We start from the raw sequence: 12,027 nt of genomic DNA, 5'->3' as shown, positions 1-12,027 counted from the left end.
ACTTGCCCAGGAGGAAACCCATCAGGGGCAGCTGGCCTAGGTGCTGGCTCTGAAAGGCACACAGGCAGCATGGCATCACAGAGGCCCAGGTGGAGGGCATGTGGATGAGCGCTTGCTGCCATGGCGACTTGGGCACAGCTCAGGTAGGTGAGCCCACACAGATGTCCCCGGGTGTTGGCACTGCCCACAGGGCCAGGGATATCTGGGGGGTCACCCACGCCACCCAACTTCTCTCCTGGGCTCTGGCAGTGGTTCCAGGACGCAGAGCACCCCCTGGCTCTGCCAGCCAGGAGGGGCTGAGTGGGAACAGGTGCTGACTTCAGGGACTTCAGAGGAGGGAAGGGGCGGCAGGGAACAACCCCATGTGGACAGGCGCGCAGACGCCCTGGTCACAGACCCACAGGGCTGCATGCCTATGCCCTGGGTTGCCTGCCACCTTCCTCTTCAGACCGCTGCAGCTCCTGGGGCCCCACCCAGCCCACCTGGGAGGACTATGTGGTGTAGCGATGTCGCAATTACCAGTGCACATGGGGCTGGCGGCTTGGGGTCCACCAGGGAGAGACAGCAGGCTTGGAGGAGGCAGTCAAGACTCTAGCCTCACAACTCAACCTGGATCACTGGCTCCCCACCCTCTTCTGCTTCCTGGTCTGCAAAACGGAGCTGGTGACCTTCCTGGGTTGGCGGGAGGGACGTGGGAGGTCACGGGGGAAACCTGGCCAACTCTAGAGTGCTGTCAGAGTGTCTGTAGACAGAGGTCTCAGTCAAGGTGCGTCCTTCTCAATTTCGGGGCCAGGATCCATGCCCACCCAGGCTCTTCTTCCTCCTGGGGCTGGGCCTGGGAAGACCAGGCTCCTTTAGGGGTCCCTGCAAGGTGACATGGCCATTTGATAATCTCAGACATGGCACCCATGGCATTAGCACAGCTCACCTGGCTCTTGACTCCTCGAAGAATGGCCCTGCTAGGCCCAAAGACCAGGAGCAAGGGAGAGGGCAGACTTCTTGGGGACAGAGCACTTCTTCAGGACAGAGCACTTCTTCCAGTGTGACCACGTTGTGCCACTGGCAAGCCCAGCAGCCCACGAGAGTGGGGCTGGGGCCTTGCTGGAGGAGGGGGTGCCTGCTGGCCTCTGAAGAAGTAGGGAGCACTGGGCCAGAGTGGGCAGCAGAGTGAAGGCCCCAGAAAGAAGCACTCAGGGCTCAGCCTGACAAGCTAAGGCCCTGGCCTGGAATGCCCCCCCACCTCTCAGTACTGGAGATTGAACCCAGGGTCTTTACACTGGGCTATTAGCTCAGGATCCCTATGTAACTCAGTGCAAAGGCCCTGGGTTCAATCCCTACCCCTTTTTTCTTTTTTTCTTTTGATACAGGGTCACTAAATTGCTAAATTGCCGAGGCTGGCCTTGAACTTGTGATCCTCCTGCCTCAGCCTCCCAGAGAACTGGAATTATAGGTATGCACCATCAGGTCCAGTTGGGTGAGACTCCATGGGTTGCAGTGCTACGAAACTTCCCTGTCCTCAACTCAGGCTCCAGCTGGCCCCCAGACTGTGTGCTCCATCCTCAGGCATACAGAAGGCATGTCCACAGGGGCAGCCCCTGCCGGCCTGGCACCTTGATGCAGGGGCGCCAGGTCTCTCGGGTGGAATCAAATCAGACAAATCCTAAATTGGGTTGTTAGGAGTCCCACAGCCACCACTTCCTGTATGAGTCACAGTTCACTCCCCTCAATGGGCTCAGTTTTCCCATCTGTGCAGGCAGGGGTGGAAGCTTCTAGCCCTAAATTCTTTCACAGGTCACTCCAAATTCTGCAGTGAACTCTGCAGAGATAAATGGGGGTGCTACCATGAGATGGGGCACTCCCTGGTCCCCCAAGCACCCCTCACCATGGGCCCTCTGGGGTGGCTCACCTGGCTGGGGATGTGTCTGTGTTCTATCCGCCTGGCCCTTGGTGCTTCTTCATCTAAGGTAAACAGGGACAGAACAGTACCTGCCTCCCACCCAGGGCTGTGCCCTGGGTCAGTGCCAGCCCCCAGCACAGGGCCATGATAAGAATTGCAGGCTCTGGTGTTCCCCTCTGCCCTCCGGGACCTCAAGCTGGTCCCTCATTGGCCTGACTCACCAGGCCACTTGAGGGGACAACAGGGTCCCCACCAGCCAGGCAGGCACCCGGCTGTCCCTGCAGCCCACAAAGGGCTCACTGCAGCCCTGCCGAACCTAGTGAGGCTGGCGAGGCCACAGTCCCAGCAGAGCTGGGGCCAGTGATGAAGGACATGTCCCCCGCAGCCCCGGGTTCCAACGCTATTTCATGCCACGGCAACTAATAGGTGAGCTCTCACACCCCTCTGCCGCTGGGAGGTTTTGCATCAGCTTCCAGGGACGACGACAATCTCACTGTATGGAGAATGGGCTGGTGACGGCTAATTGATTTTACAGCGGTACCGAAGGACAGACAATGAAAGTGCCATCAATTTAATCCACTATTTAATGGTTCCAATTTAGCCTCTGTAAATGCTCACTAAACTAATTTCTCTGGGTTCAGCAATCTGAAAAGCTATCATATCTCTAATCTCCTTCAATATATTCATCTGGAAAAGGGAATTTAGCCAATTCTGATGTGCGGAGATGATCTGTTAGCACAGTGTAAATGTTTATAACACGGCAATCGAGTTCGTTTATAAGGATATGAAAAGTTTTATTGGGGAGGGCACTGGAGTGGAACCAGTGGATAATAGGCAGTTACCCAGCAGGCTCTGGGCGCCCGGGAGCGGGCAGGCATGCAGAAAAATACTCGGATTGCTCTAATCCCAAATTGTGAGCTGAAGTTCGGCCGGTACACAATGCACCTGGAACTTGGCTGCACAAAGAACCCGACGCTGTCCCCCACCCCCGGGACCCAATGCTCCCACCTCCCACACAAAGGCAGCTGCAAGTGGGGGCCACCGGGGCTTTGGTCTCCGCTTGGGCCTCCCCTCCTGAGGAGCAGAACCTGGCGGGATGAGATCTGCTGCTCCTCTCAAGCTTTGGGTCCTGTCTGGGTGCATCCAGCGGGGCAGGGTGCCCAGGGGTCCCTTATCCATGCCCGCCATCTCCCACCCCAGCCCCAGCAGCAGAGCCTGATGGGATTTATTGGAAGAAGCATGGTGACCAGCTGTTCTCCATCTTTCCCAAGGACAGGGGAGGAAGAGGAGAGCTTAAATTACCAGCAGGAATTAGGTTCACCCCAAGGGTTTCCTCCCTGGGAGGGGCGGGGGGGCCCTGTCCCCTGGGGAGCCACCCTCCGGTGACCTTTCCCAGGGTGGGTCCCCAGAAGAGGTGGCTGGAGGGAGGCCACACCCGGGGGACCGTCTACCCGGGTTCTGGGTTGGTGCTGGGTTGGCCCCCAAGCACGGATGCCTCCCACCCTGCCTCTCTCTGTGTGTTGTTTATTTTTGTTTCCCAGCGGTGTGGTTGAAGCTCGATTATTCAGTGCTAACGAGCCAGCCGACCCACCCATTAAGTGTGGTTTTGGGGCATTGTTTTTTTTCTCACATCCATCCTGTTTTTAAAGAAAATACTCCCTGCTGCAGCAGCACATAAATTAGGAAGGCTGGGAGTCTGGAGAAACGCCACAGGCCGCCTACAAATTTAAGAGCCAGGGAGTGACCAGGTGACTTGGCCCTGCGGAGGGGCCCTGGGAGAAGCAGGGAGGCGGCAGGGCCTGGGGCCGGACACAGTCAACCCTGACAGGCCTGTCTCAGAGGACCCCCAAGGCCCTGGGACCCAGGTGGCCCATCTTGGGCCTAGCCCCTCCCTGGGGCCTGGCTGATGAGAACAGAAATCGATTAGCCACACGGGCAGCCGTGACTTCTTCTGTCCCACCCCCAAGACCGGAGCCCCTGGGGGCAGGGGCCACATCTGGCCTCTGGGTCCCCAGATCCCAGCTTGGGGCCTGGCACTCCGTGAGCTTGGTGAGTGGATGGATAGATGTCCACCTGCGTGCACTTGGAGGTGGACCTGGAGCCAAGGGAGGCTTCCGGCTCCGGTGAGCCATCCGCTGGGTGGGGACAGAGCACTGGCTGATGACTTTGCTGGGGTAAAGGAGACACTGGGCAGCAGGACACAGGGTGACTGGCTTGGCCTCCCGAGGACCCATGGGCCCAGCCTGGGCACACGTACTGGACCATGATACCAATCACTGGGCCCGATCCAGCTCCCTCCATCGGGGGGGGAGCCCTTGCAGTCACCTGGCCTCAAAGCTCAGCAAGGTCTTCCGGCTGGGGAGCTCCACTTGAGGGGCCAGCTCCCAGCCTGCTGCTCTGTCCCCCGCGCCACTGATGACAGGGGAAATGGACAGTGGTGGTCCTTCCCTGTGAGAGGCAATCAGACGGAGACTCCTGCGGCTCCCAGAAGAGAAGTCATTCCTTCTGTCTCTTGTGTCTCTAGTGGGTGCCCCCAAGTCCAGTGGCAGGGAGAGGCCCCTTCCCTAGTCAATGAAAACCAGGAGGCTGCAGGAACTAGGCCAGGAGGTAGTCTAGGGTCACGTGGGAGCAGCAACTGAGGCTGCTGACCCCAAGAGACACGTAAGAGTTCTTGTGTGTACTCAGAATGCGGGCTCTCTCTCTCACACTCTCTCTCTCTCTCTCTGATGTGCAGGCTGTGCCTCTGGTCTGTGGGCTGCTCTCTGCATAGAGAACACTTGGGCTAGCTGCTCTCCAAAGGCCTGGAAGGCTGAAAAGTCAAGATTGCAACCAGAACGGGCCTGGAACAAGTATTGCTCTGCGCAGCTCCCTTCTGTCTCTAGCCCTGGACAACACCGTAGATTTCCCAGATCAGCAAACTCTAGTCCATATTGACAGCCAGAGGAAGACCACCGTCCCAGGGAGGGGCACAGTAAAAGGGCTCATTCTCGCTAGAGTGTGAATGACTACCCAAGGCTTCCTTCCTGTGAGTGGGCTGTCCTGGGAAGGGATACTGGGTACTTATGTGGCACCTGGCCTTGCTGGTTGGTGGGTGAAGCTCAAGTCCAAGGTCAGGAGGAGCCAGAAACTTTCCACACCTAGAGGAGATGCCTGCCCATTCTCTAGTTTGGGAACAGTTTCACCCCTGAGTTAATGCAGTACACATGTGGCAGCTGGGCTGGCCCCAGACCCATGGCAGCACTGGCCACTGAAGAGGGGATGATGACAGCAGCCCCCCCCCCCCGCACTGGGGGACACTCGAGTCTGGCCCCACCATGCAGCCAGCAGAACTCAGCTTCTCCGGGCCGGATAGTGACATCGTGCATGTAGTTTATGACAGCAAGGAACATTCTTTCCACTGTAAATTATATTTAACATTCCACAGAACTTTATTGCGTTTTGTGTTTGGGTTTATGAAAAAATCTGTATTTAACTTCAAGCCCTGGTAAACATCTTTGCTTATGTTGTTATGTGATTCCTTATTTGAGTATTTCGATTTAATTTCACAGTTCATATACCTTAAAGTTTTGGTTTTCCCCTCCCTTCCCCACTCACTCAGAGATGCTAGGCCGGCCTCGCCCACCCTGGGGCCTCTGCAGTGGGATGGAGACAGGCTGGGCCCAGCCCTGTCCAAGGACCACCTGGCCCAGGTTCTGGGCCAGGGAGACAGCCACTGCCTGTGGGGAAGAGTGTCTGCCTTCTCGCCGAGCCCCGCTGGGAGATGGAGCCCCGGAAAAGGAGGGGCCAGGGAGCCTGGTTCTGTCTCCTCTAACCCTGACTCCCTGTGACTCAGTTTCCAAACGGGAGACTCTGGCAGAGCGCCTGCACCCCTGGGAGACGACAGAACCAGGGAGACCCCTTCCGCATCCTGTGGACCTGGCTTGGCCTGCCATAGGCGCCAGGAGGTGGGTGGGGACCTGGGTGTCCCCAGGATGCTCACTGGAGGCCACTAGAGGTCCACTCCCTCATTCTGGCTTGCTCTACCCACCAGCCTGGCCCTCTCAGGACCCCTCTGTCCCCAGGACCTCACACTGGGGTCCTTGCTGTGGACTCTTGACCCCAACTCTGTCCCCCATGCCTGTTCTGAGTAGGCTCATGACACTGGCAGCTTTGCCTCTGGGTCCCTCAGTTGCTCCTTGGGCTTCTGGGGTTCCTGTTTGGTGCCTGTAGAGAAGCCCAGCACACTTTGGGCCCAGGTCCCAGCTGTCCTGTCCCAGGCCCATGTCCCCTGGGGAGGCATGGGTGCTCCCCACCATGGGGCAGGCCCCTCTGTGGCTGGGGTGTGGAGGACATCAGTGAAGACAACTTGAGACCACCATCCACCCCTCTATGCAGCGTCAGTAGCAGATCAGGCCTTACGGTGACAGACAGGACTGCAGCATCCTTGACACAAGCTGCTCTTGACCAAACATGGAAGAACAGATGGACTCATCTGCTGATCCTCGACTGCATCATTCCCCCAAAGCTCCTACCCTGGCTCCCTGGGAGCTGCCTGGAATCACTATGGCAACACCAAGTATCCCTCCCTACTCACCCTACTTGCAGCCCTTGGACAGAGCCCTTGGGATGGGCACCTGGCAGGTGGCAGCATCCCCGGTAAGGGTCTAGACTTTGCTAAACTGTCACCTAACTGGATCATCCAACATCATTCCTTAAAGGAACTAAAACAGAAAAAAGATCCAAAACTCAACTAAGTGACTCTGGAGAGAAGCTCAGCATTCAGAAGTACATCTATATCATGGGTACTCAGAGGCACTAAAAGCAGATTGTGATTTGACCCTGAGCTTCCTAGAGGCCAAGGCAAAAAGGAGAACACACCACATTATAGTGCATCCATGGCAAACCCCATGAGAGAGAAGCCAGGCAATTGGCAGAGAGTGGCTACTTCTGGCCATAGCACCAGAAAACAGATTACTGAGATTGTTAGGCAGCCTCATAGGCTGGGCGCTGCTGTGGAGGGTACGCTGGCCTAGACACCAGGTATGGGCCCACCAGGGGTCAGATTTTCAGCTGGCTTCAGTTTCCCCATGGAAGACTAGTGGAGGCAGGGCTGGGGATTTAGCTCAGTGGTTCTGCCGCCTGCCTTGCAAACACAAGGTCCCGAGTTCAATCCCCAGTACCAAAGAAAAAAAAAAAAGACTAGTGGTACTTCCTGGTGAGGCAGTGAGGAGCCAGGGAGGCTCTGGCCAGGTGCCCAGTGTTGCCGATGTAGGAGGCTGGCTGCATACCCGCTCAGGGAAGGTCGAGCTGGTTGCCGGCGGCATGATCACTGTGTGTGTAATTTAGCATCATTGTTTCATCAGTCACAAAATCCAAATGGAAAAACAGAGACATAAATACGCTCGCCCAGGGAGCCGCCGGCCTGTTCTCAGGCCCAGAGGAGCTGAGCATGGGCCTGCAGCAGTGGGAATTGCATCTTCCCCGGGGCTGGGGCAAGCCTGACCAAGGGCTGAGGGTGGGCTGGCCTGGGGGGGTCTCAGCCCCGCTCTAAGCAGCCGGCCTGCAGGGGAAGGCTGAGGCGCGTGTCTCCCGGGGAGTCTCGGGAAGATTCGAGGCCTGAAAACCGGTTCAGTTCCCTGGCCAGGCCCTTGGGTTGGCAGCCCTGGGAGAGGTGGCAGGTGGGCAGGATGCAGGAGCACAGAGGATCCTGCAGCTCCATGAGGGGCAAACCCCGAAAGAGGAGGCCCATGCTGAGCCCCAAACTGGCAGTGGGGTCCCCAGGTGGCTCTCAGTTTCCCCTTCCGTAAAACAGCAGTCACCCCCAACCCCAGTGACTCTGGCTGGTACTGGGGAATTGGTGCCGCCAGCTGTGCAAACTGCAAAGGGGGGGGGTTCCGTGAGGGCTGCCCGCCGTCACCGTGACGACGACCACGGCAGTGAAAGGCAGCCGGCTGTTCCTGGATCGGGTGCTGTGTGTTTTCGACTGTTGTGTGACACCCACACCCCTCCAGACTTGTTTTCAAACGGTGTTTTGTTAGCCAGACCCGCCTCGTTCCTGAGAGTGCGCCAGCCTCTCCTCTCTTTCCCTGCCAACCTCAGGGGTGGCACTGTGGCTTCCAAAATCTCATTACCGCCACCATTTCCCGTCCTGTCGGCTCCCTCCTCCCCTGCCCTCTCTCTCTCCTTTTGGAGGATAAATTTCTGTAGCAGCCAATTACGGCCGTTTGATGTGCGTAATGATGAAGCCGTGGAAATTGGAATTGACACCTCGGAGGATCGCGGAGGGGGAGAAAACGCCACATACATGAATCAAGCATTTTCTTAGAGTTTTCTCCCATTGACAACGATTTGCTGGGGCCAGGGCTCGGCCGAGGGCTGCGGGGGGCGCAGCGGGGCCGGGGGTTGGGGGGGCTCAGGGCCAGCCGCGCCTGCTCCTAAGCACCGATCAATTACAGTTTAGACAAGCTGGTGTCACATGTGATTCACAATGTCAATTTCATGCTCGTGGTAACCATTTAAGAAAGAGCCGGGCCGGTTTTACATTTGATAAGAAATCAGCAGCGTTTGTGTTTGTAAAAAGACCGATCACCGAGTGTGACAGGTCCCAGAGATTGCCAGGCAGCGTCAACGGCCCGTCTGGAGTCTGTCAGGGACCCGCAAGTATTTATTTCAAATGGGTTCCCCCTCACCGCCGCCCCCTCAAGCCTGGACGTGAAAATAAACTGTCAGTCTCTATTTACAGCTGTACAAGCTGGAAATACAGAGGATTTTAGGTTAAATTGTCAGTTAACAGAATTCAAAATAGAAAAAAGAAATGGGGCTCGCTGCTTTTATTGCCCGTTGTGATAGGGAAAGTCGTCATGTGTTCAGAGGGTGGGGAGGCTGGTGGGCTTGGGCCCAGGAAGGGCCAAGGAGATGGGGCTGTGGACTTGCCAGCTTTAGAGAGAATTAGGGCGATATTAGGGCTAATTAGCCTGGAGACGGGAGCTAATGGGGCTTATGTCCTGGCCCTCGGCCCTCTCCCTGCCAATTTGCCGATTTAGTGTCTTTACGAGCGTGGGCACAGCTAATCCAGCCAGGAGGACATCCTTGGGCGCCCTCGGCTTCTGCTGCTGAGGTGGGAGCTGGCTGAGGGCAGAGCCTCCTGCCAGTTCTCCAGACTCACATCGCAGGCTGTGAGCAGGCCCCAGGTAGGCGTCACACCTAGCCCTGGATCCTCCCAGGCTGTAGGGGCAGGAGGGTCCCTGCTCCAGCTCAGGGTGGGGACTGGAGGCTGGGCAGCGAATAGATGTTGGGTCTTGGGGCTATGCCCTCAGCATCCGTAACGTCTTACCTCCTTGTCCGTGATCTGGGCAGTGCCCCCAGCTCCATAGTTTGCCGTGTTTAACTACTGGAGCCTTGACTGGCGGATAGAGTGTAGATGGCCCCTCGAGGCCCTGGCAGCCAGGCAAGGAGGCTGCTTCGGCTGGCATCTCCGGGGCAACCAGAGGACGAGCCGTCTGCCTGCTTGTTGCTTCCAGGAACAGAGCTTCTTGGCACGAGCTGGTGGGCAGGGGGCTGCCGGAGCTTGCTGCTGTGGGCAGAGCAAGGAGGAGACAGAGGGGAGAAAAACCAACCAAGGAGCTTCAAACCATCAGAGCCCTGGAAAGGACGGGCTCCGAGGTCAGGGTGGAGCCAGGGACTCATCTGAGTTTGTTTTCTCGCCTGCGTCATGGGGATGGAAAAGAATTGGACCCCAGCATGAGTAGGGATAAATTTGTGGCCTTTTGATGATACCCAGCACAGAGTAGGTGCTAACTGGCGAGGTGTAGGCCACAGAAAGTGTCCAGCCACTGCACGACAGCTCAGGGGACACCTTGGGAAGCCCTGAAGGACCTGTGATGTCTCCTGGAGGGTGCTGTTTGGGGCTGCCCTGCTCCTGGTAGCCTGGATTTCAGCCTGCTCAGTGCCTGAACTCACCCAGCCCTGGGGATCAGGCCTCATGAGACTCAGCTTCCCAGGGCATCCTGGTGACCCTGCCCACTCCAGGGAGGATATGGCCTGTGCAGACAGACACCCCACTCCTCTGAGCCTCTTTGGTGACAGGTATGGCCCTGGATTGCCACATAAGGTCTCTGGTCCACTCTCAGGCCTGACTGGCCACGTGGTCAAGACCAACAGGGCCCCTGGATGTGGCCCCCAGTCCCTGTCTCTGAGGGCTGTGATGGCCACACCTCGTCTGGGGGGCAGGGCCACAGCAGGGCAGGGACGTCGAGAGAGACTCAGCCAGGCCAGATGGGAAGCAGAGCCAGGCCTGACCACGTGGTCTCCCCTGAGGCTGGCTGGGCAGGCAGCCATGCCCACCACGGCCTGAAGAGAAAGATGTAGTGGGCCTGGTCCCTCAGCCTGGACAGAGCAGCTGCCCTCCACATGCATGGCACAGCTCTCCACAGTTTGCAGAGGCAGGCAGTGCCCTTTATGTGCTGTCTTCCTGCAGGTCTCTCGTGTGCCCAGATGCCCATTAGAAGCCATTAGATGCTGACCTAGGCCAGCCCTCACTGTCCCCACCAGGCCTGGAGAAGTCAGGAGGAAGTCAGGGCAGCTGAGCTCATGGAGCCAGGGCCTGGGGACCTGGCCTCAGGGGTCGGAGAGCCTAGAGAGGTGGCTGCAGCCCCCCAGGACCCCCATCTCTCCCTTAGCTCCTCTTGACTTCAGAGTCCCAGCTGTGACTTCAGTGTTCCCCAGTCTGCAACGTCCCTCACCTACCTGGTGTCCAGTGGCTACCACATTACAGCCCGACGGTCCAACCACAGGCCTCTCAGGGACCTGACTCCATCCTCCCAGCACGGCAGTCTCCAGGACCCACCTTCTAGATTTCTCCAAGGAGGTCAAGGTCTATACTTTGCCCTCCTCCCCAGACAAAGGGCCCTAAATGTGGACCCCCGGGATGCCGATGCAACTGGACCCTCCATGAGCTCAACTGCTATTCTGGCCACCTGTGGCCACCTGAGCCCCCAAAACACAGTCCTGTGAGCCAGAGGCTGAACTTCCTGTTGCAATTCATTAAAAAACTGAGTGACAACCTGGGCGTGGTGGCACACTTGAGATCCCAGCATTAGCATTCTGGGAGGATGAGACAGGAAGATCGCTAGTTTGAGCCCAGCCTGGGCAACTTAGCAAGACCCTGTTTTAAAAATTAAAAATTAAAGGGCCGTGAATTTAGCTCAGTGGTTCTGCCACCTGCTTTGCAAGCGCAAGGTCCTGAGTTCGATCCCTGGTACCCCCCCAAATAAATTAATAAAAATTGCAAGGGCTGGGAGTATAGCTCAGTGCAAAGGCCCCGGGTTCAATCTCCAGTACTGAAAACAAAAAACCGAGCAACATTCCGAGTATCTCCATTAAATGCGTAACAGTCCTGTTGGAGGAACACAGCTTACACCAGCTGGGCACTGGGCATCTGAGTGACTGTGGCCTTGGAAGTGTGGCACGAGAAGGCTATGAGGTTTGTGCCAATGAGGTGTGCCCTTGGGATATATGTGCTGTATTTTGGGTAAATTAAATGCACTGTTAAAATGAATTTTACCTGCTTTTTTTCTTTTTCTAATGTGGCCATCAGAAAACAAACATCCCCTGCATGACTCTAGGGCCACATGTCTGCTAGGCTGTGGAGAGAGGGTTTGCAACATCACCACGCAAAGTGCAATCCTTCCGCCTGAGCCCCTCCCAGGCATCCTCCCTCTCGGTAAAGTTCCCAAACCCTCCTCCTCTGCCCCAGCCCCTTTCCCTGACAGCGGCCCCAGCCACTTTTTTAAAAGGTCATTTGGGTCACACAGTACTGTCCAGTGCCCTTCTGAGGTGCCCATTGCATTCAGCTTAGATCTCAGCCCTCACTCACTGCCTTCCCTTTCTACCTCAGGACCTTAGCACGTGCCATTCCCTCTGCCTAGAGTACCCCTCCCAGCACCCTCCGACCCCCACCACACAGCCATTCTTTCTCTGCTCAGCGACACCTCCCAAGAGCTCCCACCTCCACCTTTCCATACCTCCACCTCACCAAGCCCACATCCCCTCTTCCCCCCTTTACCTTGCCAGCCCTGTTTACTTCTGCTTCCCGAGGCCCAAGATAGATTTCAAAAATGTTTGTTGAATGACTGAAAAACCACACCCTACCC

This window comes from Heterocephalus glaber, unplaced genomic scaffold, assembly GCF_053883595.1.
Source record: "Heterocephalus glaber isolate CG9 unplaced genomic scaffold, H.glaber_assembly_v1.0 deba00001610, whole genome shotgun sequence".
In the NCBI taxonomy this organism is placed as follows: Eukaryota; Metazoa; Chordata; class Mammalia; order Rodentia; family Bathyergidae; genus Heterocephalus; species Heterocephalus glaber.
Note: the sequence above shows the minus strand (reverse complement) of the source record.